This window comes from Gopherus flavomarginatus, chromosome 3, assembly GCF_025201925.1.
Source record: "Gopherus flavomarginatus isolate rGopFla2 chromosome 3, rGopFla2.mat.asm, whole genome shotgun sequence".
Taxonomy (NCBI): domain Eukaryota; kingdom Metazoa; phylum Chordata; order Testudines; family Testudinidae; genus Gopherus; species Gopherus flavomarginatus.
In genome coordinates, this window is record NC_066619.1 from 122,823,393 (window position 1) to 122,850,024 (window position 26,632).

At 45.1% G+C, this 26,632-nt stretch overlaps 1 protein-coding gene across 4 annotated transcripts in view; it reads right to left on the reverse strand.

Moving 5' to 3' along the window:
• Positions 1 to 26,632, reverse strand: part of PALM2AKAP2 (PALM2 and AKAP2 fusion) — a 526,924-nt gene that overhangs the window by 357,606 nt on the left and 142,686 nt on the right. The window lies entirely within an intron of this gene.

Sequence of the window (26,632 nt, forward strand, 5' to 3'; positions counted from 1 at the left end):
CACCACTGATTCCACTTTCATTGTCCAATATATTTAATTACTTCCCACAACCTTTAAATATATTACCAGTATTAATTGTAATCATTTATATTATGACCATGCCCAAAGACCCCAGTCAAGATGGAGGCCCCATTGTGCGGGGTGCTCAATGTACACAGAGGAAGAGACAATCTCTACATTGTGTAGATTTTAGTATCCAAGAGCTGGTCTACACTACAGAACTAGAGTGTGTTTGAATGTGAGCGAGGAGAACTGAGTTACCCAACGTATTACTGATGATGACTGGGAGGTTAGTGTAGACAAAGGATAAATCACATCTGGCATCAAGTCAGTTCATCATAATTAAACCTTGAGGATCATTTCTCCTGGTTTACACCACTTACAAAGTTATGGTCATCATCATGCTCCCTAACTCCATTCTCACAACTCTGTTCACACATGGTAACATTTTGTAGCGAAAACGTGCCGTAAGAGACTCAAGAGAAGAAAGAGGGGGTAGCACATTGGTGAACTTGGAGCCACTGGCAGAGTTTTGTCAGCTATGTAACTCACTTTAACGTTCATGACTCTGTCCCACTCTAGTGGCAGGCCCACATAGAGGTTTACGAACCTGCTGTTGACTTTGCCCTAACAGAGCTGGGTCTCTCAAGCTCAGGTAGTAGATGCTCATGCTTTTAGAATCAGAGATCCTGGGTTTGATCCCTGCTGCCAAAAAGAGCCTCAGAGACATCGTGTTGCAGTTGCATAGGTTTTTTTTTAAATTTGGAGTAGAGATGGGGTGAGGGGAAATGGCAGGAATGGAAGAGTTAGGAAGAGAAAGTGTGTAGAAAAAACAGAAATACAGGGAAGGAGAAGTCTCAGCTCCTGACCTGCGCAGTCATGGCCAGCTGGAAGAGCAACGTAAGTGTCATTAGAAGATGACTTTTTTTATTGGTATATAATGCTATTGTTGCTTAGATCCACCAAATTATGTTTCTTCTTCTCCCATTTTCCAGAAAATTGTAAGCATTGCACTCAAATTATTTAAGCCTTCCATATGCACCTAATAAAAATGTGATGGCTATGTCATTTCCTGACATGCAATATCATTATGCAGCCTGAATAGTAAACAATTACAGGCTCAGCAATGAGACTGCATTCCCTTAAAGTGGCTCAGCCATCACATTTGCATAAGAGAATTCTGGGAAAATTAACCGGGCTTTGGTGAACTGTTTTCAGCCCTTCTGCTATCACAGGCAGCACAGCAGTTAATACCCAAGCAACAATACTTTCATGAAGAGATGTGGGAAGTAGATTTTTTGGATAGGTATTAAGCAGGAATGACCCTAGAGACCTGGCATTTAGTCCTGGCTTTGCCACCGACTTGCTGTTTGACCTTAGGCAAATCACTTCACCTCTCTGTGCCTGTTTCCTCTTCCATTCTTTTATCTATTTAAAGTGGAAGATAGTCAAGGCACTGATGGTCTCTCTCTACATATTTGTACAATACCTAGCACGATAGGGCTATAATTTTGGTTGTGGGCTCTAGGCATCACTGTAATACAGATAGTGACCAATACTACTATTACTAATGTTAAAATGACCACAAATGGACGCTGCAGTATGCTCAGCATTCTAGGTCACTCATTTAGGCACCCAACTATGGATTTAGGAGCCTAACTTTAGGCATCCATTTTTGATAATCTTAGCCCAAGGCCCCAATTGTACAAAGACCTAAGCATATATGTAACTTGAAGTCAGCAGCTCTACTCACATGCTTTAGGATTTTGGTTCCGCAAAGACTTGTCATTAGAGGATTTTAAAGCCATGTTGTACCATTAGACCTGCTTAAATTAAGCTGCCTTTGCTTCAGTGCCAGTGGATTGTAATGGAGATCTCAATCCCTTGTGCTGTGACAAGTACTGCACGGAACCTCTTTTAAGCATCTTTAGTGGAACACATCACGCTTCAGTCTGAATATTACGCTCTGAGCTCAGATAAAGCACGCAAGGCCACAGGCGTTCCCATTTTCCTCTATCATCAGTTCTAAGAACCTGAAAATAACAGGGTGTAAAGAATGTAAGAAATAATTTTCTGGTTTTTGTTCAAAATTGCTGTGCAATAGTGCGGTGTGTTTGACCAGTTGATGTGTTTCACCTCAGGATGCCCATCAGTGGTGGACACAATGGTTACTTATCTACAGAGGGTGAAATCAGTCAGACTCAGCATGCTTTAGTTGGAGACTGACTTAGTCAAGACATACTTAAACACATGGTGAATCAGAATCAAGTACCAATCCAAAATGTACTTAATTCAGGTCCGGCTCCAGGCACCAGCACAGGAAGCAGGTGCTTGGGGTGGCCAATGGAAAGGGGCGGTACATCTGGGTCTTCGGTGGCAAGTCAGTCCCTCTCTTCCTCTTTGAGCTGCCGCCAAAGTGCCGCCGAAGAGGAAGAGAGGGAGCGAAGGACTCTCCACCGAATTGCCCCTAAGCACAAAGCAGCGCGATTGAGCTGTCGCCGAAGTGCTGCTGATCGGCTTTATCTTTTTTTTTTTCGCTTCGCCACTTGGGACGACAAAAAAGCTGGAGCTGGCCCTGTTTAATTGTAGATTTGCATGTTTGGCGCTTCAGATGACCCTGCTCCAAAGCAGGGTCCAATTAAAAGCAAATTTTTCTTTCCAAAAATCTGCTTAAGCAAAGTTTATGTCAGGGCCAAAATTTGAACCACCTAGTTCTGTAGTGTACAGGAACTGAGCAGAATCCCTGTACATAGCTTGGGGGCCCACTAGTGGGCTTCCCTGCCTTCTAATGCAGAAGTCACCAAAATTGAACAGAGAAGCAATGTATACCTATGTAGGTAGGCCCTGTACGTTGGTATGTAGTTAGTAAACATGGGTATTTAGGAGCTGGTTGTGTCCAGGAGAGCAAAAGACATGACAAACTCACACTTTTTTTGAAGAGAAGGGGCTGACAGGAGTAGACAAGTGGAAAGAGAAACCAAAACCTATGTCCCACAAACAAGGAAGCCCTGCAAAGCTAAGGTTTTAAATGGGATATGAAATAATCCTGAAAGAGGACTGGAATTTACTCCCTGCAGAGAGGAAAGAAACGTAGCCCAGGGAAAACACCAGAGCTCTTGCCTGTATCCCTGTACTCTTGACATAAGAAAGGGCTGGGAACCCCACCTACGTGGAGAACTTAAGAGCTTCTGTAAGTGCAACACCAGGGGACAAATGATCTTTAGTGGTGGAGTTTGGCAAATCAGACCCATGCTCTAATAACATTTGTAAGGCATTTGGGGATCCATCTGGATGAAAGGTGCAAAGCATTTAGCGAATGTAAGATCATTAAACAAGTCCCACTCACTCACTATTATTTTTCATAGGGCTGGTCCTTTTCCATATCACAATGACAGATACAGTGCCACAAAGGATCACAGAAATATAGGGCTGGAAGGGACCTAGAGAGGTCATCTAGTCCAGCCCCCCAGGCCTAGGCATGTTGTGTAGTGCTTTGATTTCCAAATACGTTGGCTCTCACAATGCTTAGCAGTGTTATACATGGGACAGCAGTTCTCTTTACAGAGAATAATTATTTACATTGTAAGTTTTTGTTCACTGTTTGTTCAGCACCCAGCACACTGAGACCTTGATCCATGACTGAGGCTTCTTGGCGCTACCACAATACAAATTAATAATAATTAGGAACCCTGCTTGAACCATAAAGCTTTATAAGTGCTGAACCCAAAGCTGATGAACTCTTTGAATTTTCTGGAAATAGACACTTTACCAAATTTTGGGTGAGTGCTTCGAGATGAAGAGAAAAGCATGCAGCTGGCCAGAGACTTTCACACTGGATTGAAGCCTTCTTAGCGCTAGACTTCTTGAGTTGACTGCTCAATGAGATGCTGTCCAGTTTGTCAAAAATAAAAAAATTCTTAGCTTTCCCAAAGGTTAATGCTGAAATAACTCAAATGTGTCAAATAGCCTCTTCAAATTGCTACATTTCACTGGGTGAATGATGTGTCAGTACAGCCCTTGAGAAGGCCAAAAGGACAAATATATTGTACTTCTGGTTAAAAGCTAAGCATTTTCAACATCCCTCCTGATTGACATGAACGAAGCCAAGAGAGTCTGTAACCAGGAAGGATTTAGTGCTCTGCTGACCTCTGGTTGGTATTTATAGCCTATTTTATCTGTTGCTTTTCTTGCTGTTACACTATTCTGTCACCCTTTTACATAACTGGTTGGAAAATTGTTCTCAAAGAAGTGTTATCAGTGGTTCAAAGTCATGCTGGAAGGCACGAGTGGGGTCCTGCAGGGATCAGTTCTGGGTCCGGTTCTGTTCAATGTCTTCATCAATGATTTAGTTAATGGCAGAGAGAGTACACTTATAAAGTTTGCGGATGATACCAAGCTGGGAGAGGTTGCAAGCGCTTTGGAAGATAGGATTAAAATTCAAAATGATCTGGACAAACTGGAGAAATGATCTGAAGTAAATAAGATGAAATTCAGTAAGGACAAATGCAAAGTGCTCCATTTAGGAAGGAACAATCAGTTGCACACATACAAAATGGGAAATGACTGCTTAAGAAGGAGTACTGCAGAAAGGGATCTGGGGGTAATAGTGGACCACAAGCTAAATATAAGTCAACAGTGTAACGCTGTTGCAAAAAAAGCGAACATCATTCTGGGATGTATTCAAAGGAGTATTGTAAGCAAGGCACAAGAAGTAATTCTTCCACTCCACTCCACGCTGATTAAGCCTCAGTGGGAGTATTGTGTCCAGTTCTGGGTGCCACATTTCAGGAAAGATGTGGACAAACAAGAAAGTCCAGAGAAGAACAACAAAAATGATTAAAGGTCTAGAAAACATGACCTATGATGGAAGATTGGAAAAATTTGATTTGTTTAGTCTGGAGAAGAGAAGACTGAGAAGGGACATGATAACAGTTTTCAAGTACATAAAAGGTTGTTACAAGGAGGAGGGATAAAAATTGTTCTTCTTAACCTTTGAGGATAGGCCAAGAAGCAATGGGCTTAAATTGCAGCAAGGGTGTGTGACAAACTAGGAATGTTCTTAATGTTCCCTCTGAATACTGTGGGGGGGCCTCAGTTCCTGGCCAACCCTCTGTCACCTAGCAACTAATGGCCAGGCCCTTCCCCCCAGAAGAGGATGCTAAAGGTATGGGAGAACAAAGAGGTCAGGTGACCTCCTGGCCCAGGAAAGCAGTTGGGGCTGGAGGGGTTTTGGGAGTCTGGAGCTGGCTGGGGACGAGGAGTGAAGTGCAGACGTGGGGGTCTGTCTCACTGTCCCCCAGAATGGACCCGGCCGAGGGGTCCCGTTCGCTGTACCTACAAGCTATGTTTTAGACCGTGTTCCTGTCATCGAATAAACCTCTGTTTTACTGGCTGGCTGAGAGTCACATCTGACTGCAAAGTGGAAGTGCAAGACCCAGTGGCTTCCCCAGGACCCCACTGGGGCAGGCTCGCTGTTGGAAGCGCATGGAGGGGCACATGCTGAATGCTCCAAGGAGAGACCCAGGAGGTGAAGCTGTGTGGGCTTCTTGCCCTGCAGACAGTCTGCTCAAAGGGAGAGGAGGCTCCCCAAAGTCCTGACTGGCTTTGTGAGGAGCAGTTCCAGAGCATCGCCCAGGGACTCCATGACAGGGTGGTTTAGGTTAGATATTAGGAAAAACTTCCTAACTGTCAGGGCGGTTAAGCACTGAAATAAATTGCCATTGGGGATTTTTAAGAGCAGGTTGGACAAACACCTGTCAGGAATGGCCTAGATAATACTTAGTTCTGCAGGGGACTGGACTAGATGACCTCTCGAGGTCTCTTCCAGTTCTGTGATTCTATGAGCATAACAATTGTATTTTAAAATGGCAATAGCTGAAATACCTTATTGGTGGGCTTTCCAAAAACTGTTGGTATTGGCCTCACTCTGCTCCTACTGAAATCAATGGTAAAACTCCCATAGACTTCAGTGGGAGCAGGATGAATGAATGCCTTTGAGAACTCCACCTTATATGCATACAGTGTTTCTGAGGGATCCCATGGCACTTATAAAACTATACTGTGGGTCCTGCAAGCATCCACCCTGTGGAGTCCCATTGGGCTCCATGATGCTGCATGTGATAACAAAGCTCAGATCTGATTGCAGGATCATGGCTTGCAAGCAGACAGGAATAATTTCCCCTATCAGTGAAGTGCAGTCACAGCAGCTATTTAAGAGTGCCAGGCCACAACACAGAACAATGTAAGACAGGAAGTGAAAGAGAGGACAGTGCCCAACTGAAAGTGCAGGAGCAATTTAAGTAGCGAAAATGTATAAACTCAGATTGGAATCTGATCCCAACACCACTGTGACCCTAACAGCATCCTAATGCAAGAGGGCCAGGGCTCATTGGTCTCTGTTAGTGAAGTTTCAGCTGGACTGATGGGTTGAATGTACCTCAACTCACTCATGTCATAACCTGTTATCTAGAGTAGCGGCCCTCAACCTTTCCAGACTGCTGTACCCCTTTCAGGAGTCTGATTTGTCTTGCGTACCCCCAAGTTTTACCTCACTTAAAAACTACTTGCTTACAAACTCAAACATAAAAATACAGAAGTGTCACAGAACACCATTACTGAAAAACGGCTGACTTTCTCATCTTTACCATATAATTATAAAATAAATCAATTGGATTAGATGACCTCCTGAGGTTCCTTCCAACTCTGATATTCTATGATTCTATTCTATAATATAAATATTGTACTTACATTTCAGTGTATAGGCTATAGAGCAGTATAAACAAGTCATTATCGGTATGGAATTTTAGTTTGTACTGACTTTGCTAGTCCTTTTCATGTAGCTATTGTAAAACTAGAACAATACCTAGATGAGTTGATGTACCCCTGGAAGACCTCTGCCTACCCTCAGGGGAAAACCACTGATCTAGAAGGTGTTATGTAAAATATCACTAGAACGCTAATAACGTACTGATCATTAATATTATTGTGTGGTGTATATACAGAGGACAAATTCAAAATTACAAGCATATTGGAAATTGCATTATCAACATGTGTCTGCCGGGCAGGGCGAAAATTACCCCACCCTAGACACAGGAATTTGGTTCTGACACCTGGCGAGTATTTCCAAGCTACACTAAGAGACAATGGGAATGCAATTTTCACAGAAGTCAGACAGAACCATCAAGCCAGAATGGGGAGGATATACTCAGTCAGCGCTTTGGACTCTGTGGAAGTTCTGAACCAGAGCAATTGGTCAGCCATCTTTCTGGAAGGTAGATTGGAAAGGAACCTACCTTGAACAAAGGCTGGAGCTTATTTTGTTAGGTCTTTGCCCCTAGAATGCATTTATATTTGCTTGTAACCATTTCTAACTCTACCCTTTAAACTTGAACTCACTTAAAATCCTATATCTTTTTGTTAATTAACTTGTTTTATTTTTAATCTAAAGCAGCCCAGTGCTGTGTTTGACTTAAAGTGAACATTAACCCCAGTTAACATGGCAAGCTGCTGGATATTGTATCTCTAAAGGGACAAATGAACCGTCATACCTCTCTGAATGGTGCAGGAGAGGGCTGGATATTGCAGAGTACATGGTTTTGGGAAAATTTGGGACTGGGTGTGTGTTGAGGTTACCCCTGCATAAGGCACGTGGGTGATAGAAACTAGTGGGGCAGTTGTGTTGTGGCAGGCAGCTGCTGGGATCAGAGCACTGAGCCAGGGCTGCTTAGCAGACAGACACTCAGGATACTGCATGCCTGTCTGCTGGCTGTCAGCATCCTGGCTGTGAGCCAAAGCCGCAGGACAGTTAAGGCACCCAGGGTAACAGGACTGGAGTGACAACTCCTCCCTGGTCTAGATTGCACTCCAGTATGTGACATCCGTGTCTAACAACCATTCATGCAAAAAGCATCACAGGATCTTTAAGAAATATACAAGGTCATACAAGATGGCACCTCAAAATGCATAATGCCCCAAAAGTCACCTGCTACTGAATCACCAATATCAGTTCCTCCAGCACCATTCATTTTCCTTAGCGATCTCCCAGTCAAGCAGTGAGCAGGCCTGACTCTGATTTGTTTATGAGATCAAACAAGAGCACAGTCCAAGGTGAGATCTCTGCACATCATGTTATCCTGGCATGCACACAATAAAATCTAAGTCTTCTCTTTTCCCCTCCATACACTTTCATAAAATAGGAGCAGAAGTGAAGAACTGAGTTCCTGCATGCAACTGAACATAGCATTGCAAAATGATCTCATCCTGTTGTCACTCTGGGGTGTGACCAAATGCGCCCCTGTATTCACACTCTACATATACAAAGTTTATTACAATGGCAAACCATGCTTATGAGGTATCATTTGAAAACTAACAACTCACTGGTCAATAATATCATGGTGAAATGTATGTAGCAACATTAGATGTAAAGTTATGAACATTAGCTGAAATTATGGTGGAAATGTGTTTACCAGACAAGTCTGGAGGTGAGGGGCAGGCAAACCTGTTTCTCAAAGATGAAAGACAAGCTGACAAATCACAGGCCCAGTGGCCAGTCTTTGGCAGCAAAGTGGACAGGAGCAGATTGATTTGCAATTTAACAATAAAATGAAACCTCTTTTACCAAGAGACTCCAGGCCTCCATCCTCACTGCTGAAAAGAACTTTATCTAGAGGTAATCCTCAGGAAAATGCATTTCAGAAGGTGACTGGACTATAAAAGTGAGAGGCAAAACACCTCTCTTTCTTTCTTTCCTTCTTGCCCCCTTTCACCCAAGTAGACAAAGGAACCAGCCTTTGGACTTTGTGAGAGATCCTGACTTGAAAATTTGATCAGCAATGTTGCTGGGAACCTGTGGTAAGGATTTTACCTTGTACCAAGTCTAGTTTATTGAATTATAGCTACTAAGACATGTTTATATCTTTGTTTTTCTTGTGACCATTTCTGACGTTAATACCTGTGTTGGTACTCACTTAAACCAGATCTCTTTGTAGTTAAACTTGTTTTATTCTTTAATCAAAATGAATCCAGTGCGGTGGTTAAACTGAATTGTTTGGTAACACCAAGTAAAGTAGCAAACTGTTGGACATTGACCTTTTACAAGAACAACAAACCTCTCATATCTGAACTGCCCAGGAGAGGGCTGGGCAGCACAGAACACATGTTTTTGAGGAAAATCTGTGACTGGGAGTTTGTTGGGGTCACCCTGAAAGTAATAACAGGGCTGCTGGAACCAGAGCACGGCTGGTGTGTAGTTGACAGGCTCCCGGGGTGGCTGGACCCAGGACTGCAGTTATACCCAACACTCAAGGTGTTACCGGCATGGCTGTCTGTGAGAGGTCACTGAATGCGAAAGCATTTCCCACCCACGTGTCTTTAGTCTCCTATGTTTGTCCAGCTAGGCTTGAAACACCAAAAAATCCCCCTCCCTTTCATCCAGTCATTGATAACGAAAAACAAACCCAGAGGTTCAAATTTCATCGACCCTAGCAAAGTCAGTACAAACTAAAATTCTATACCGACAGACATCCCATGAGACTGCATATGTTCTGGATTTTAGACTATTTATTTCAGTGATCTCTAAGGACAGCATGCACAGTGTTAAAAGGCTTTGTGTTTACTCGAGTAACCCCTTTGCCAGGTACTGGTGACAGCAATAAAGGCAGTCATGTCCCACTATTTTAGAACAGAGAACTTTTCATAGAAAGAAAATGTGGGACAGTCATAGATATCTTCAAATAAAGGTTAAGTAAATCATCGTAACTTGCAGGTAATTTATTCAACTTCCACCCTCACCTGTTGCCCCTACCATGGAAAGAGTCAGGCTCAGGATACCCTTTGTCATCCAAGATGGCTCCCCTCTGCAGGTCCTGGCTACTCCTGTCACAGCTGTCCTGCTGTGTTCCCACCCTGAGGTTCAGTAAGCAAGCTCTGTGGTTTAGCTCACCCCGACTCTGAATGGGTCAGGACCTTGTAAAGGTAGCTTGGCTCACTGGCCATAGCAACTGCACCATCTATGCAGTCACTGCTGGCCCTTGCCTGCAGTTCTTTTTGCCACTACCAGTTCAACCTATCTGGAAGCCACACCCATCTCTTCAGAGAATCAGCTTTGCTTGGCAGGTTTGGTCTGGCCTCGGATTTGCTCTGTTTCACATCACAGCCACTGCCATTCTTCAAGCTGCTCGCTCTTCATTTGGGGACTCAAGGCCACCACCAGCTACAGGTGTTGGATTTTTTTTGGGTCCAAACTCCAGTACCCCCTATGAGTTAGGGCGACATATCCCGCAGGGCCTGTCCAGCACTGTTCTTATGCCGTTTTGTCATACAATAAAGATAGCTGTTTAGCATTACTCCCACACTCAAAACTTAATCAAAATTTAAACATGACAAAACTCTTCAGGGTGGAACGGTGGGTAACAAAAGTGCAAATGAAGCTGGCCCACGCTGTCTCTTCCCCTTGACAACAGAATGTGTGTGTGTACGGGAAAGGGGGGAGGCGGTGGTAACAGAGCGTGTATCACTCTGAGCTGCTACCCTGAGGCTAATACTTTTATTTGGTAGTTCTTAATGACTGGGCAGTGTTAATCTCTACTGGCTGCCAATGGAAGATCAAGGAGGAATCCAAAATAACCAGTGCAATATTTTGCTGATAGACGCACCTCTCCCTCATTTCTTGCATTTACAGAAGTGTATCCTGCTGCCATTTCACTCATTACCAGATCTCCATTTCACTTTACAAGGAGCAGGAGCAGGCTCTATGTAACATTTTGGGATTAGGGGCTACATCACACCCTGGATTGTGTTGCCATGTAGGGGAATAAGGGGCATAAAATGCCTCGACTCCCTTGCTCTAGACTATGCATACCCCGGGTAACTTGCACAGGGTGAGAGCAGCCTCCATGGGACCACTATGCTTTGCACATGTAGGTGGGAGGAGGTAGAGGGGGTGGGGTGGGGGAGAACGGACAAAGCCTTAGAGCTCCCAGGTCGGGAACTGGGAAGCAGAGGGTGATTCTCAGAGTCATGATCTGCGTCCCAGATCATGACTCTGAGAACGAACTGGCCCTTGCTTGGTCCTTGTGGCAAAGTCAAGATTTTGCCTTCAAGGAGTAGAATAGATGCTGTGATAGACCCAAACCAGTGGGGTACAGGAGTCTGGTAGAGGGCAAATATACTGGTCATTGGGTGAGTAGTTTTCTGTTCCCTGAGTGACCAGAGCAGGGGCTGCACTAGAGTAATCAGGAACCCGCTAGAACCAATTAAGGCACACAGGCTGATTAGAACACCTGCAGCCAATCAAGGCAGGCTAATCAGGGCACCTGGGTTTAAAAAGGAGCTCACTCCAGTCAGGTGAGGGGGAGCCAGAGGAGAGGAAGCATGTGTGAGAGGAGCTGGGAGCAAGAGGCGCAAGGAGCTGAGAGTGACAGTGAGAGGCTGTGCTGCCGGAGGACTAAGGAGTACAAGCGTTATCAGACACCAGGAGGAAGGTCCTGTGGTGAGGATAGAGAAGGTGTTTGGAGGAGGCCATGGGGAAGTAGCCCAGGGAGTTGTAGCTGTCATGCAGCTGTTACAGGAGGCGCTATACACAGCTGCAATCCACAGGGCCCTGGGCTGGAACCCAGAGTAGAGGGCGGGCCCAGGTTCCCCCCAAACCTCCCAACTTCTGATCAGACACAGGAGAAGTTGACCCAGACTGTGGGGAAGATCACTGAGGTGAGCAAATCTGCCAATAAGCGCAGGACCCACCAAGGTAGAGGAGGAACTTTGTCACAATGCATAAATCAGTGAAGTATAATTTCTCCCCAGTCCCTTCACCACATCATTATACGATGCAGTTTAGTAGACCAGGCAGTTCATTTGCAAGGCTTCAGAGCTGCAGCACACTGAGTTTGCATCAGAAACGGTTCATAAGGGCTGCTTAGCACCTCTGCTATTTTTAGCATTCTGGGAATTGGAAGTATGTTAATAAATATGCTGTCTTCTATGCAGAGTTAGGAATAACAAGTCAGCCTATTCATACTGATGTCACAACAGTCAGTCATCCTAAGCAAGCAGGAGGCCAAAGGGCTCAGCAGTGACTCTTTTCTGTTTGTTCCCAACAATGAATTCAGTTTGTGAGAGGCAATGAAAGGAACAGGGCAAATGCTCTGTCTGCTCTTTAATACCAATGCCATGGGTTGTGTTTTGGAGCTGGGCCCTTCCAAAAGATCATTGTTTTGTAATTAGCTCCCCCCAAGATGTAGGTGGACACCAGCAAACCCTGAGATTGAACCCAAATGCCTCCTGAAGCCATTGCTTGACCTGCAGTCAGTGGCCTCAGAGATGGACTCAGAATTGCCTAGAGTCAAAAATACAGTCACCATTCTACCGAGCAAAATAGAATTTGATTTGATACAGTGTCCCTATTTCTCCAGTACCTCAGCATGCTTTACAAGACAACAAGCTACAGTAGATTCCCAGTAATCGCTCACAGATAGCCTTGCCCATTAGCACCTGTTTTACTGCCAGGGAGGTTTGGCCAGGTATAAAAATGCAGAACCTTGTCCTCATCATGTTGCAGTATCAACCCACAACATGATGATGTGGGACTTAAACCTACAATCTATTTTCACAGCCCCAGAAATCCTACCAGATAAACCAGTGCCTTTCTATAGGGCCATAGTTACTTCTTGGTTTTCTGTTCTTGAAATACTTTGACTAACCTGACTGAAAGTGAGCCGAGCAAAGCAAGTGAGACAACCAAGCTCCCTTCAGAATGCCACCCAGAATTAGAGATGTGACTGAACCAAAAACCCAGATCTGAACTTCCAAAACTTTGGCCCTGGATAGGGTTACCAGATAGCAACTGTGAAAAAAACAGGACAAGGGGTGGGAGGTAATAGGTGCCTATTAAGAAAAAGTCCCCCAAAACAGGACAGTCCCTTTAAAAATGGGACATCTGGTCACCCTAGCCACGAACCACAATTTTGCATTGGGCTCCATTTTTCTAATAGAATAAATCAACACTAAGAATGGCACAACCCTGAATTTAAGTGTTCACAATTTGGATCTGGACCAGATTTTCGTAGCTTGCACCCATCTCCACATTGGCTGCAAATGCAAAACTGGTGTGCATCCCTTGGGATAGCAAGGAAACCTACGATATTCTTACTAGGCCACAGGATGTCATTATCACCCAAATTATTACTGTCAGACTGGCATTCCTTAGATGCAAAAACCCCTGACTCTTAAGAGACAGCATTCAAAACAATAGCATCTTGTTATCCTGACTCTTTGTTGCTATCAAAATCAGTCCCAGAGGTCAAACGAAAAAAGTCTTGAAACATTACACAATGTTACATTACTTTTTACCTTTCCTGTATTTGAAATTCATTTAACAAATGAATATATGTGATGGACCAAGTCTGCTGTCAGGTTTGTGGGTGCAGCTCTACCACTCGATTACTGGAGTTGTAATTAACTGAAAGCAAATCGTGTTAAAGAAACACTGCAGTAATTGTCCCAATGATTCTCCTGTAATGGTTTGTGCATCAAATCATGGGGTTATTCTGGAGACAAAAGTTCCCACTGGAATCTGTGGGAATTTTGCCAAAGTATGGACTTGATTAGACTGGATCCCATAATAGGTGATAGCAAGTACTATGCCTAGTGTTACTTTAAATAGTCCCACTGGACTCAGTGGAGCAGCTCAGTAGTAAGCATTTGCAGAATCAGGCCCTAAACTTGTATTGCACTGTCTTGTCTTTTTAGGAAAATGCTTTTCATCTGGCTGAGTTTTATCCATATCACAAGTATATAATGAAGACAGGGATTTTTGTTTCTGTTTTGTAGGTTTTCATTTATGTTCCAACATCCGATGCTACTAGGAGATCCTAGAAACATGACTTGTCTCTCAAATGAGCTTCATGCAGTTCCCAATTAGCTGATAGAAACTCCCTCTGAATGATGTCTTATTGTGCATCTCCTTTGGAGCAGCATGCAACTTCCCTGCAATATGTCGGTGGACTGCAGCCTCCACCCAACACTTGAGCTCTAAGCGTAATCCATTCTTTCAAATGAAATTACAGACTGGTTTGTAAGCCTGTGGCTCTTTTGTACATACCAGCATGACTAATTCTCTACTTCACTTCATATCACAAACAGGAAAAGCTGCCTTGAATTTAATATCCTCAAGATTGATGTTAAATCTGTATGAATGGCAGGCTTCAAAGTGTGAACCTGTCTTTCAACAACCACTTTTCCTGTAAAGCGCCAAAATCTAGGGGGAAAAAAAGGGAGGGGGTAAATAACATTTGAGACAGACAAAGGGGCCCTGTTCCTGAGCATAAATGAAACACAGCTGGTTTACAGCTGTGCTATTTTCCTCTATAAGTCAAAGCACCAGACGGAATGAAACTCAATAAATGCTTTCAGCACCACTGTTACGATGCTATGGAATTCCAGATAGCCCTGTGCTCCGATGTCCAAGGAACAAAGGATGTTGCTTCAACACCTCAGGAATTCTGAGACACAGATGCAGACAGGCAAAGGAAAGTATTTAGGCTTCCTTTTCTCTTTCAGGTCAAGGAGAAAGCACAGGTAACATAGTGAGGGACAAACTTTTAAAGGGCTGGAGGTTCAGAGGAGCATCCAGAATGGGAACAATTATCCAAAGCCTGATTTATTCAAACCTCTTTGGTTTGGAAACAGGGCTGAAGATCTCATGAAAACATGTTCTGATGTAGGGCCTGATCCAAAGCACATCGGAGTCAGTGGAAAGAGTCCCATTGACTTCAGTGGGCTTTACATGAGGCCCATAATCTCCTGCAGTCCATTTAAACTCAACATGGCAAAGCCCAGGCTCCTTCTCCTATTCCTCCTCCATGGTAGAGGATCCCGGGATCCTTCTGAATTGTTCTTCGCTCTCTTTCTTTACCCCTCAGACATTCAGGCTGGTGCAAAATCCTGTGGCTGCTTCATTTCCAGCATGCACAAAATCCATCTCTGCTGCTAAAAGCCTTATCAAGTCATCTCCCATCTTAACTGCTGGAACATCTTCTCTCTGGCCTTCTCAGACAGTCAAGCTTGTCCTCCTCCAGTCTATCCAACCTATAATCATCAAGCACATTTCTTACCTGCTGCTGTTGCAACCCACACGCCTCCTGGGTGTGGTGTTCTGTCCCATCTAGTGGCACTGAGACCACTTAGAGAGAGATTAATGAGTCTGCTCTACAACCTTAGCTAAGGGCCATATGGCTTTTAGCTCATGCAGTAGAGGCTAATGCACTGAGCTCCAGAGGCCCCAGGCTCGATCCCGTCCACTGACGACCAGGGTCTGTTGGTGTTACAGTATGACCCCATCAGCTCTGCTCTACTAGCCCTGCATCCACTTCTTTATCAGTGTCCAGGCTCTGCAGAGTTCTCACTCTAGCTACATCTTTGTTCATCAGCTGTTTCCCTCTTTGGACCCTCCTTGGACAATTCCATCCCCCTCCACTTCTCCGTTGAGCCGCTTCTCTGAGCATTTGCCCATCCTCTCTGCTTTCCCTCCATTGCCCTCCCTCAACCAGTATGCAATGTAGATTACTACTTCTCCAAACCCACCTTGGCCAATTAACCTAATATCCTACATTAAAAAAAAAAGTTATGTCCTTTGCCCTGTGTCTGCATGTTGCCTGCTTCAGTGATGAGCTTTTTGGGGAGCAGGGACATCCCTTCAGGTATGTCTGTAAAGCACCGAGCAGACTTTGGGACATAAAGCTCTTCCAGGCAGGGACCGTCTTGCTGGTCTGTGATTCTTATAGCACCTAGGACAACGGGGCCCTGGTCTACAACTGGAGCTCATAGGCACTGCTGCAATCACAGTCTTAAGGAATATTAAATAATCATGAAATTTATAATTGAATTAATCATTAATTCCATCTGCTAGGCAAATTCAGAAAGGGCAGCTGCTGAAACCCATACATGCAATTCTGTTTCCCCAGCTAGGGATATGTCATGAACGACTCTGAGTAGGGATGTCAATGGCTCCTTTGCTGTGTTCCTGCCAGGGGACTTCAAGCTGGGCAAAACTCAATAGACCTAACTTCCCTCCTCCAAAAAGTTACGCAAGATCTTTCAAAGTTCTGCTATTAGAGGAATCTCCTACTAACAGCATGTGCTGTGAGGAGCAATCTTTGCCCCAGATAAAGTGATACCTGCCCATCTGAATTTTATCAGGTATCTTCTCTGCTGTGTGGGATATGACTATGCACACTGGAGAGATGGGATTGAGCCAAAGTCCTGGAGCTGAACATCCCTAAGCTTGGATAAGTTCAGATTTGGATCACGACTTTGCAAATTGTGTCTCTTTCTGAGACACCTGCATTATCCATTATCCCTCCATTATTAGGGATATATTTTGTTTCCTCCATTTGATGTGAGAGAATTGTTTTTATTATTGTTTTTATTTATTTGTATTTATTTATGCCTTTAGTTAAAAAACCCAGAGCCTTATGCCATTTTCTTGTACTCTCAGTTCCTTCCCTTATTCCACAGTGTATACAAAGCACCACGTTTGAGCTCTGAAGTTGTTTGATTTTTATGGGAGGGATGCACAGAATCTTGCAGCATAATGGGAATTTGGGCAAAGTTAACTAGATATGAAATCATATAAAAACCTCCAGTTTTATTACGAAAATTAACAATGCTCCCCAAAATGAAAATATACAACCAATTCCCATTCATTTAGGTCCAGTGCAGCAGAGGAACACAATTCCTCTGGGGCTTATGTCCTGTGCATGAGGGGAACTTTGTGGCCAGTAGGGTTAGCAAGAGGAGTATATTACTCTATTAGGATTGAAGAAGGTAATGGGAGTGCCATATAAAGGAGATATCTGTATAATGTCGTTATAAAATGCATAATCTACTGTCACATAAGAATGTGTGTCATTGCTTATTGTGACAGACCCAAACCAGTGGGGTACAGGAGTCTGGTAGAGGGCAAATATACAGGTCATTGGATGAGTAGTTTTCTGTTCCCTGAGTGACCAGAGCAGGGGCTGCACTAGAGTAATCAGAAAACCTGCAGCCAATCAAGGCAGGCTAATCAGAGCACCTGGGTTTAAAAAGGAGCTCACTCCAGTCAGGCAGGGGGGAGCCAGAGGAGAGGAAGTGCGTGTGAGGAGCTGGGAGCAAGAGGCACAAGGAGCTGAGAGTGAGAGGCTGTGCTGCTGGAGGACTAAGCAGTACAAGCGTTATCAGACACCAGAAGGAAGATCCTGTGGTGAGGATAAAAAAGGTGTTGGGAGGAGGCCATGGGGAAGTAGCCCAGGGAGTTGTAGCTGTCATGCAGCTGTTACAGGAGGTACTATAGACAGCTGCAATCCACAGGGCCCTGGGCTGGAACCTGGAGTAGAGGGCGGGCCCGGGTTCCCCCTAAACCTCCCAACTCCTGATCAGACACAGGAGGAGTTGACCCAGACTGTGGGGAAGATCACTGAGGTGAGCAAATCTATCAAATAAGCGCAGGACCCACCAAGGTAGAGGAGGAACTTTGTCACAACTGGTGTCAAAGGTGGGATTTGCTGTGCACAGCATGGCAGAAGAAGGAGGATGGTTAAAAAAAAAAAAGGTAGAGGGTTTATTTTTTTTTCACCACAATGGATGACTTAATACGGGCATTGATACAAGCTACGGCAGCCCAGCAGGAGGCTACCTGTGTCCAGGCAGCTGCCCAACAGGAGGCAGTGCGGCTGCAGCAAGATACTAATCGCCTGCTGATGGACCAGGCTTCTCAAGACCGAGCTATGTTGCGGAATCTGGTAAACCAGGTAAAGACCCTTACAGAGCTGAACCAGGGCCATGATGGGACGCAATCATACGGGCCAGCCATTGGCTGCAGAAAATGAAGCGGGAGGGTGATGTGGAGGCATACCTTCTGGCCTTTGAGAGGACAGCCCTACGGGAGGCCTGGTCTCGAGATCAGTGGTCTGGCATCCTTGCCTCATTCCCGTGTGGGGATGCCCAGAAGGCTTACTATGATCTGCCTGAAGAGGCTGCAGCAGACTACCACCAGCTGAAAGCAGAGATCCTGGTCAGATCTGGGGTAACGACCGCAGTGCGGGCCCAGTGGTATCACGAGTGGAAGTACCAGGAAAACAAAACCCCGCGGTCCCAGTTGTATGACCTCATCCATCTCGCACGAAAGTGGTTGCAAACGGAGTCCTGGAATCCGGAAGAGATACTAGAGGTTCTGGTCATCGACCGATACATGAGGGGACTACCGCCAGACCTTCGTGCCTGGGTAAGCCAGAATGAACCCTCCACCCATGATGAGGTTGTTGCACTGGTAGAGAGGCAAAGGACGGCGAGGGAGCTGACCCAACCAGTTAAGGAGGAGGCACCTCGGATTAAACTAGCAGCACCAAGCCCTAGAGCTTGAGTGACTGGGCCATCAGGAGGGCCCAGGTGGAAAAAGAGAGGGGCTGAAGACCCACCAGAGGCCACAAAGAGTCAGAGCACGGAGGGAGAAGAGGATTATGATGTTAGATTGCCCAAACCAAGAGACCAGGGAATGCCTAGGGCTCCATACAGATGTTATGCCTGCGGGGAGTGGGGACATATAGCTGCACAGTGTCCCAATGCTGAGGAGCCTATGCAGTGTAACCTGGGGAAATGGGCAGACCCATGCTCCCTAATCCACCTTGTGGAGGTCTCACTAACCCCACATATGTACACCAGACCAGTACAGCTAAATGGGGTAGAGACCACGGCACTGGTTGATTCAGGGAGTGCTATCACGCTTGTCTCAGGGAAGCTTGTGAAGTGTAGTCAGCTGCTGCGGGCTAAGTGTATGGGGATAACATGCGTCCATGGGACAGTTGGTTATTACCCCACCATCCCAGTAAAACTCGAGATTCAGGGGAACACTACTGAGGTAGCAGCAGGTGTAGTCCCTAAACTCCCATACCCGGTGCTCTTAGGGAGGGACTTCCCACGGTTTGGAGACTTACTCCCAGTAGGAGGATTGGAGAAAGAGGGGAACCCTGAAGTTAGTGACACCTCCACAGTAGACAATCAACCCCCAGTCTTCTCTGAAATATCTCCAGATTTATTTTCCATTCCCAGACAGAGTAGAAAGTCAGAAAGGGAAAGGAGGGCAGCTAAAGCTTTGGGAACCCGAATACTGACTCAAAGCCAGCGGGTCGCTCTTGTAGGTAGGTGGACCCAAGCAGCTGAAAAGGAGGCCACCCAGGAGGGAGAAGCACCCGAGTCTGACCCCCACCCTAACGCTTCTGAACCAGTAGAGGCGACAGAGACTGGGTCCCTAGATCTTGGGCAGATTAGCCCTGGGAGAGGAAATTTTGGACGGGACCAGGCCGAAGACCCAAGGTACGACAACATTAGGAAGGAGGTGACTGAAATAGATATGGGTCCCTGTAGAAGGGAAAACCCAGGGACTAGGACTCTACTTCATAATGAAGAAGAATCTCTTATATCAAGTTGCATCAGTACAGGGGCAGAAGGTACAGCAGATCCCAGTACCTCAAAAACACCAGAACGCTGTATTAAGTCTTGCTCATAGTCATCTTTTTGGAGGGCATTTGGGGGTAGAGAAGACTGTCATAGGACTTGTGCCAGGGTTTTTCTGGCCCGGAGTACATGAAGAAGTGCGGAGGTACTGTGCATCCTGCCTGGAGTGTCAGCTGCACAGTCTCCGTCCCCACCTGAGGGCACCTTTAGTACCCTTTCCCATCATAGAGGTCCCCTTTGAGCGAATAGCCATGGACCTAGTGGGACCCCCAGAGAAGACGGCTCGGGGCCACCAATATATACTTGTTGTTTTGGACTATGCTACTCGCTACCCAGAAGCCGTCCCCCTGCAGAACACAGTCTCTAAAACGATAGCCAAAGAGCTGGTGGGGATCTTTGCCCGAGTGGGGCTACCAAAGGAGATATTAACAAACCAAGGAACCTCATTTATGTCAAAGCTAATGAAGGACCTCTGTAGGCTGCTTCATATACATACCCTGAGAACTTCAGTCTACCATCCGCAGACTGATGGGTTGGTAGAAAGGTTTAACCGAACCCTCAAGGCTATGACAAGGAAGGTGGAAAGTCAGGACGGGAAGGATTGGGGCACCCTACTATCCTACCTTATGTTCGCTATCCGGGAGATACCTCAGGTCTCAACTGGGTTTTCCCCCTTCGAGTTATTATAGGGGTGTCACCTCCATGGCATACTAGATATCGCCAAAGAGATCTGGGAAAAGGAACCCAATGAGGGGAGAAATATAATAGAACATGTAATGCAGATGTGAGACCGGATAGCCTGGGTCACCTCTATTGTACGGGAACATTTGGAAAAGGCACAGGAGGCCCAGAGAACCCATTACAATCGCCAGGCAAAAGTCCGACAGTTCCAACCAGGGGATCGGGTGGTGTTGGTACCCACGGCAGAAAGCAAGCTTCTGGCCCAATGGCAGGGGCCCTATGAGGTGGTTGAACCCATGGGGGAAGTAACCTACAAGGTGTGGCAGCCAGGACACCAAAAACAAGAACAGATTTATCACATCAACCTTCTGAAACCCTGGCATGCACAAGAGGCATGCATAACTGTCCAAAAAGACCTAACCCAGGAAAACAAGCCTTCCAAACAGGTGAAGGTGTCTCCTGATTTAATCTTCTGGAACCAAGATGTGTTCTCAACAAAACCGGGTCGAACAACTGAGACATATCACCACATTGTCACGAACCCTGGGGCCAGAATAACAATGAGGCCCTATCAGGTGCCAGCGGCCAAAAGGGAGGAAATAAAAGCAGTTGTAAAAAAAATGCTGGAGTTGGGGATCATTGAAGAATCCCACAGTCAGTGGTCCAACCCAATCGTGCTGGTGCCCAAACCTGATGGCACCACAAGGTTTTGAAACGACTTCCGGCGACTTAACGAAGTATCCCAGTTCGATGCATACCCCATACCTCGCATAGATGAGGTAGTGGATCATCTGGGGAATGCCCGGTATTTGACTACTCTAGACTTGACAAAGGGGTACTGGCAGATTCCTCTTGCGGAAGACGCAAAGGAAAAGACTGCATTCTCTACACCAGAGGGTCTTTTTCAATATACTGTCCTCCCTTTTGGACTGCATGGGGTCCCAGCTACTTTCCAGCACCTGATAGACAAGCTATTACGCCTGCATAACAGTTATGCTGCTGCCTACTTGGATGATGTGGTCATTCATACCCCAGACTGGGAAACCCACCTAGACAAGGTGGAGGCAGTCCTTGATACCTTCAGGCGAGCTGGTCTTACAGCAAACCCTGCCAAGTGTGTCATATGGTTTATGGAGGCAAAATATCTTGGCTACATTGTGGGAAAAAGTCTGGTAAAACCCCAAGTGAACAAGTTGGAGGCCATCCAAAATTGGCCCCGATCACGTCGCAAGAAACAAGTCCGGGCATTCCTAGGTGTGGTGGGGTATTACCAACGATTTATCCTCCACTTTGCCAGAAGGGCAAGCCCCCTGACAGACCTAGTAAAAGCTCGCGGACCTGATCTGGTAAGATGGTCTGACGCAGCAGAGGAAGCATTCACAGACCTACGGACTGCCCTCTGCATTAACCCTGTACTGATAGCACCTGATTTCACCGAGGAAATTATCCTGCAGACAGATGCATTGGAAGCAGGGTTGGGGGCCGTTCTATCACAGATGGTCTGGGAGGAGGAACACCCAATTCTCTACCTCAGTAGGAAACGTCTTCTGAGGAAACAAAAATATGCCGTTGTGGAGAGAGAGTGCCTCGCTGTAAAATAGGCCATGGAAGCATTGCACTACTACTTGCTCGGGTGCAGATTTGTCCTCATGACCTACCGTGCCCCTCTTCAATGAATGCAGCGGAACAAGGAGAAGAACACAAGGGTGACCAGGTGGTTCTTATCCCTCCAACCTTTCCAGTTCTGTGTGCAACATAGAGCAAGGAGCCGTCACGGCAATGCTGACGGCTTGTCACGTGTGCACTGTCTGGCATCCCAAGCTGCCCAACCCCTTGTGCTGAGCAGGGGGGAGGGATATGTGACAGACTCAAACCAGTGGGGCACAGGAGTCTGGTAGAGGGCAAATATACTGGTCATTGGATGAGTAGTTTTCTGTTCCCTGAGTGACCAGAGCAAGGGCTGCACTAGAGTAATCAGGAACCTGCTAGAACCAGTTAAGGCAGACAGGCTGATTAGAATACCTGCAGCCAATCAAGGCAGGCTAATCAGGGCACCTGGGTTTAAAAAGGAGCTCTCTCCAGTCAGGTGAGGGGGAGCCAGAGGAGAGGAAGTGTGTGTGTGAGAAGTTGGGAGCAAGAGGCACAAGGAGCTGAGTGTGAGAGGCTGTGCTGCTGGAGGACTAAGGAGTACAAGCATTATCAGACACCAGGAGGAAGGTCCTGTGGTGAGGATAAAAAAGGTGTTGGGAGGAGGCCATGGGGAAGTAGCCCAGGGAGTTGTAGCTGTCATGCAGCTGTTACAAGAGGTACTATAGACAGCTGCAATCCACAGGGCCCTGGGCTGGAACCCGGAGTAGAGGGTGGGCCTGGGTTCCCCCCAAACCTCCCAACTCCTGATCAGACATAGAAGGAGTTAACCCAGACTGTGGGGAAGATCACTGAGGTGAGCAAATCTGCCAATAAGCGCAGGACCCACCAAGGTAGAGGAGGAGCTTTGTCACATTATAAATAGTCCAATAAAGCTGGTTTTGTTGCTATGCATTGCAAACGGCTTCTGGAATAGAGTTCTGAATAAAAAACAGTCAAACTATCACAGTAAGAGGGTCATATTTTGTTTATAACCTCTGTCCAATTCCATCTCATTCTTTGCTTCAGTCTCCAATCCAAACTTCCAGCTGCCAACAAACAAGTCTTTTGAACTCTGTGTTCCAGAATGCTCCAGACCTTAGAAAGATATGGTAAACCACATACACAATCCACCTAGTTCTTAAATCCATATGCCACTGTCCTCATCTGTAATTTGTAAAAGATAGATTTAGTCTTTCGGGAAGGCTATGATTCTGTTAGGAGCCTAAGTCTCGCTGAAACACAATGAAACTTAGGCTTCTAAGTACCTCAGTCATTTTTGGAAATGGGACTTAGGAACCTCCATCTGCCACAGGCATCTGGCACTGGCCACTGTTAGAGACTAGATACTGGGCTAGATGGACCATTGGTCTGACCCAGTATGGGTCTTATGTTCTAACCTAAATCTCTCAGAAGATTTTGAAAATTTTGCCCTGGTTACTATGTTTCTTCACTATTTGCATTTACCTCAGCCAGGTATGTAAATGGTCCTACTACATTTCTTTATAAGAACCTTCCAGTGCCAATTCTGCAATTCCCTACCATTACCCTTTGGTCTAACTATGAAAATCTGGGAGCTATATGTAACCCACCCACCTCCTGGGTGTGGTGGTCTATCCCATCTAATGGCACTGAGATCACTTAGAGAGAGATTAATGAGTCAGTTCTATAGCCTTAGCTAAGGGCCATGTGGCTTTTAGCTCATGCATTTAGCTCCAGGGGTCCCAGGTTCAATCCTATCTCATAGAGCTGGAAGGGACCTTGAAAGGTCATTGGATCCAGTTCTATGCCTTCACAGCAGAACCAAGTATGTCTCTGACAGATTTTTGCCCCAGACCCCTAAATGGCCCCCTCAAGGGCTGAACTCACAAGCATATGTTTAGCAGGCCAATGCGCAAACCATTGAGCTATACCTCCCCTCACCTACTGAAAACTGGGGTCTGTCAGCATTACACTTATGTTGTGGGTTTGTTCCTCTATGCTATTTTTATCTAATGATTTAGCAAAATTTGGTCTATGCATAGTGAATATGATTTGTAACTATTTCAGAAATAACTCTGCTTGAGTTTTTTGCACAGTGGTCTGTGGTGTGGACCTATATAACAAAAGAATGCTGCTGGGTTCTACTTATTTCTACTTTAAGTGTCTGCACAGAGACTTGTGCTAACCCATTTCATGCTGGATAATAAAAAGCAGATGACCTAATGCTTTCTGCTGAATTTCTCTTGTGGAGAATCTGAAATTCCTCAGAGGCAAACTGATAGCCATAATCTGGAATGATTTCTACAGAAAAACATATATTCCACAATGTCTACATAGTCTTAGCAGCAGAAGTGTTTGTCATATTTTCAGTACCATTTCTAGCTACCTGGAAGAAACATCAACTACCACTAAGTACAGCCTGTAATGTGTTTCAGTGAATACTGCAGTTTTCAGCATGACAAACTTCTCCTATAGCTTAGTCTCAGCAAATTAACGTCTAGCCAAACTTTTATCTTCATTTTGATGCTCATCCAGGTGAGATTTTCAAAGCACATAAGTTAATTGGTTGGATTTTCAAACACTTCAATAATTCATCCATCATGTAAGATTTTTGGTATCACTATCCTTGTATTCCACAGTAAACAATCATTCTCTACTAACAACTCCATTTTAATGAAATACAGAAGTAAGGATCAAATCTCTCTTCTACCATATGATTTGACCAAACAAAAAAAGAGTATATTTATTTATCTTAACCAAACCAGGATCTCTCTTAGTCACCATGGCACTCTCTTTTGCAGATCTCCTAAGAAAAAAATGCTGTAACAGTCTAGACACTAATCCTACTCCTGGTTGCACCCTTAGTTTCAGAGGCAACTACAATGCCTCATCAGCATTAACTTGATACACTGATCATCATATTGCTGTATAGCTAAGATTAAAGCCCACCGATGTGTTCTGTCTGCCAGAAGCAAAATACTTTTCTTTGGATGCAACATCTTTACCTCAGGATTTTTGACCAGTGCTCAAGGTAGGTTTCAATCCAAATAAAAACAAATTAATTCAAAAATAATACCTCTCTCCTAAGTTAGATGGAATTTCTTTTAGTCATTGTTAATGTTCTTGAAGTCCCATAGAAACATGGACTTTCTATTGTCCATCTTTATCTATGTACAAATGTATACGTAGTTCTTATCCCGACCCGAGAAGCACTACACGCTACTACCAGGGTAATAAAATGCACCAGAACATTAGAACTACTCAGCGTTGCTTCTTTAAGTCTTTTTACCCCCTTCTTTTAGGGCCTTGCCTGTTGCATATTTTCCTGTAATAGTTTAGACATGGGGCTTCTGTTTGCAGACCATTTTGGACTGAACTCTTCCATAGCAGGTTAACATAACCAAAAGTGATCTAATCTCTGAAACACTGTTGGGTAAAGAAACATTCTCACTAACGTCTGTCTTTTTTTTTTGAAGGGACGCATCTTCTCTGGATTGATGCTATTCAGTGGGTGTTTAAAGCATTTGCTCACAGCTGCAATAGCTCCTGTGCCTGCTTGTTCCCAGACTTAGACTCAGCTCAGCTCCCACCTTGCCTCAGTCCCAGTAACCTAGCTCTGAGTCTCAGCTCTGATTCCTGATGACTCTGGCTCTGACATCTAGCCTCTCACCCTGGGTTCCTATTCCTGGCTATGGACTCTTCCTCTGTCCCATAGACCTGCCTCCTGTTCTATCTACTAGGCGTGGCTTCCTACATGCGGGCATCAGACATCATCCTGGGTCTCAAAGAAATATTGGTTTTATATCTGAAGCATGAGGTTTAGTATCCCTTCCAAAATTTGTCATTACTTATGGTAACTTTGGCTATTCTTGATACCCAGATAAACATCCTAGCCCTTTTCAAATCATAGAATATCAGGGTTGGAAGAGACCTCAGGAGATCATCTAGTCCAACCCCCTGCTCAAAGCAGGACCAATCCCCAATTAAATCATCCAACAGCTTTTTTTCCCTCATATCCCTAAATGGCCCCCTCAAGGATTGAGCTCACAACCCTGGGTTTAATAGACCACTGCTCAAACCACTGAGCTATCCATCCCGCCTAAGTTTGTTAAGTTCTTGGTCTCAATGACTTTCTCTGGCAAAGAGTCACACAGTTTAATCACACATTGTGTAAATAAAGTCTCTTTTCTTTAGGTGCCTTCACTGATAGAAATTATTAAACAGGTGGCATTAGAGCCAGGTTTGATGTGCTTAAGACAAAGAAAGTTCTGCAAATGTCACCTCGTTGCCAGTTTAGCAAATAAATCTTGTGGTTTTGGAGTTAACACAGATCCACGTCAAGTCAGGGGTACATGGTGATTTTGTTGTCATCACTAGAGATGGTGGGAAAAAACTGTGACTGAACCATTTTCCACTGGAAAATGCAGCTCCACCAGAATCGAAACACATGATGATACTGTTACAATTTCACAGAAATCTATTTTGGAGAAAAAACGAAAAAAAAGTTCTCTAAGACATTTTCAGAACAAAACATTTCATTTTCTGTTTTGAAACAACTTTTCAGTTTACTTTTAAATTTTTTTGCAAATTATGGTTGTCAGGGTATACCCCCCTCATCTGAACTCTGGGGTACAGATGTGGGGACCAGCATGAAAGAACCCCTAAGCTTATATTCTACCAGCCTAGGTTAAAACTCTTGTTTTACTCTTGTGCACAATCTTCTGCCTTCTGCAGATATTTCTGCCACCACCAAGTGATTTTCACAAATATTCAGGGAAGGGTAACTTGGTATCCCTATCCCTCCCAAATATCCCCCCAAGCCTCTTCACCCCCTTTCCTGGGGAGACTTGAGAATAAA